The sequence below is a fragment of the Humulus lupulus genome, chromosome 3 (genome assembly GCF_963169125.1).
Source record: "Humulus lupulus chromosome 3, drHumLupu1.1, whole genome shotgun sequence".
Classification (NCBI taxonomy): Eukaryota; Viridiplantae; Streptophyta; class Magnoliopsida; order Rosales; family Cannabaceae; genus Humulus; species Humulus lupulus.
The window spans coordinates 161191190-161194570 of record NC_084795.1 but is presented as its reverse complement, the minus strand read 5'-3'; the positions used below and the strand labels follow the sequence as shown (position 1 = coordinate 161194570).

Here is a 3381-nt window from a genome sequence, read left to right as displayed (position 1 = left end):
TTATATGGAAAATCGTGATTATCAAAGTTGTTATGAAGTGTATTAAAGAACCAAGCAATGTTGAATAATTTGTTGTTCTTTTAAAAATTTAGTCCTCTCATATATATAGAAAGACAAAGCTATGGCTAAACAATAGAATCATGGAAAGTTTATTGGTTCATTAATAATATTAAACTCAAGAAGCTATATTCAATACAATTAATAGTCTATAATAGAATACAGAGCTGGTATATGCATATAGCAAAATATTTAGAGCAACCTAACTAACAGAATCCTATTTGAGCTTGCAACAATATCTCAAAACTGTACATGGAAGAATTTAAGTAGCATAAGGATCTATTAAAACTACAACTAGTTCACATTTAGAGTTTAGTGTTCAAATTCTAGTTTGTACTTCCAGTTTCACACCCAATGCATATCGCTTGCCATAGAAGGATCTAAAATTAAGGAAAACATTATCATGCTAACTAAGTGAGGGTGATAATCTGATTTTATCTACACTGATGTGTTAGTTTTTAATAGAGGTTAGTGAAAAAGCTTCTCACTTTAGGGTAGGCACTATTAAGAATAAGATCATATCCATTCTAAAATATTTGCAAATTTCTATATATGAATATATATTTTTCACATTTCTTCTACAAATTGAAAGGAGTTGCAACTAATTTCCTTACCAAGCATCATTTAAGAATATTTTATTTTGCAATTCCTATCACATCTATTATAGCTACACTAAGTTCCATAGAATTAGGATTGCAGTGCCTTGAGCACCATAAGATATTGTGTTTAAAATTACCAAAATAACAATTTAGTAAATGCAACTGAACTTATGCTTTGGTGGAAAGAGTTTTTGGTAAAAGTATACGTACAAGTATCTCATCATCAAGATATGAGATCATTCATAGTCTCTGGAAAGTTCCACCTGTGTGCGTAAGATGAAATGCTTAGGATATTTTCACATTTTATAGTAATAACCTAGTGAGTCAGCAAGGAAAAGTAAACGAAATCATGATTCAATTCTCATTAAAAATTGAATCTTAAAAATCTCTCTTAAAATATAATCATATGGCACCTTATATTTATAATTACCACATTTTTAATGTTTTTTTTCCTCATTGGTGGTAGGTACTGTAAGGAAACTTAGTGACTAAATGAATAGAATCATTTCTCATTAATGAAGTAATGATACAAAAGAGTATATATACATAAAAGACCAAAACTAATAAAGTAACTAATCTAAAAAATAACAATAATTAGTTACAATGAACAACTAACTAACCATAACAGTTAGTAGCTGTAAGAATCGACCTAACAGGTACCACATTTTAATGATCTTTTGCATCTTTCTAGGGAATATTATAATGATCAAGTGTAATCAAAGGTGAGTACAAAAAGTATCCTCAGCAGTCAACACTTAATGATCCTTTGGCAAATTTCAAATTTTCAGATACTAATAGTTATGTTAGCGGCTCTAATAGCTCGAGTCATTTTTGTGTTATAAAGAACTATGTAAAAGCAACTAAAGATAAAACTCCAGGGAACTGCAAATGTCAAGTGCATTTGGGTGTTATAAAAGAGCTATATAAAGAAAATCTGAAAGATAATAAAACTCCAAGAAACTGCAAATGTCAAGTGCAGGATACTAACTTGCCAAAGGCTGATTACTTTTTTCTTATACAAGCAAGAATGGTAATGCAAAAGTTAATAGGCTAAAAGGACAGGGTTCTATCCCATATAGGAGTTGTTTCCAGGACAAAGAACAAGCAATATCTGACTAAACAATTTTTGACAACATATTAAAACAGTGATTATAGGTAGGTACTAACTCAAATTTTTAAGGTTTCAAAAATGGTCATTAAAGCATAAATTTTTCTTATTCAAAGGAACTCTCAGACCACCAGTAAAAGCATCCCTAACAAGTACAGGAAGTTGTTGTATTATGTTTGCTGACTGACCAAGTGCACCTTTAAGCTGTTCTGGCACCGTTTCTTCGATAACCTTTGGTGTCTCAAAAACCCCTCCTGCGTATTCCTCTCTCATTCGAAGTGTTCCTTCAACAGTCAATTTTGTTGACAGAGTAAACTTGGTTTCTATCTGCATTCAAACGAACATAATAAATGCCGTTTAAAAAGAAATATATATGCAGCTATGTGCTGATGAAGTTATCAAAGCATACAAATCGAGTCAACATTAAAAAAAACATGCAAACAGATTTATTTCCCATTTGTACTAAATGTTCGGCATCTTAGAATAAGAAGTAAAAGTTAATTTTGTAAAATCATCTGAAACCATATGGTCAATCAAATTAAGTTGGGAGCATTGGGAGAAAAGGAGCCAAATTTGAGGGAAATCTCCTGCAAACAGTTCACGGGTTACAATAAACATTAAACATGATCAGTTGTTATCCAACTCAATCCAATTTCACACTAACCACATAATTTTTGACAACTACAAATCACATTTCTCAAAGCTGAGTAACACATAAGTGCATAGAAAACTCACTCGAATATGATTTTGGCAGCAAATAAACCTGGGCTTCCAGACCCAAACCATTCGAAACTCCACCGACCCTCCAAGAATGGCGATCTGATTAGCTTGAACAAGTAAAAATCCCATAAAAATTGAAGCTTGGAAAAACCCCCAGAATCCTTAAACTGAATAAATAAATAATCCCAAATTCAAAGCTCAAATGCTAGGTCTTATCAACTACAATACACAAATTCTTAAAACTTGAGACTCACAGCAAGAAGAAGGGATTCTTTAGCGGTTAGCCTCTCCATTTCTTGGGCGTAAGCAACTGGAGCTCCTCCCTATACAGCCTGCTAGACCATTTCTCTGCAAGTCAATCTCCATCGAAGTCATCGAAACATGGGGAGGGAATATGTGGTAGATGAGATGGAGGAAGACAACGAACAACATGAACAGATTGTAGAGACCGTAGATAGCTAGTACAAGACCATGGTAGACCCACGAGTCGAGCCACGCTGTAGACCCACCGCCGCAAGCACCGTCACACCCACGAACAAGCCACACCGTAGACCCACGAGTCGAGCCTCCCTGTCACATGACCCAAGCCACAGGCCCCCATCACCTTGTTACACACCTGCAATAAACAGAGAGAAAGAAAGAAAGATTGAACGAGCGAGAAAGAGATACTGAGTGTGATAGAGAAACAGAGGAGGCGTGTAGAGTTATTAGGGATTCAACCTTAGAGATTGCTTTTGTCTTTCATTTAGCGCCTGTGTATTTCATTTACCGCCCATTTTCATTTCATTTAAGTAAAATGTCCGTGTCTTTTTCTATTACCATGCGACAATAGCACTTTTTAAAATATGTGATATTTTAATGTAATATATGGGCATAACTGTTGTAGTGTTACCTCTC

General features: G+C 34.1%; 1 pseudogene; it reads right to left on the bottom strand.

Moving 5' to 3' along the window:
* Positions 1-824: 824 nt before the first annotated feature.
* On the bottom strand, positions 825-2957 carry LOC133825183 (probable plastid-lipid-associated protein 13, chloroplastic; annotated as a pseudogene).
* Positions 2958-3381: the final 424 nt, after the last annotated feature.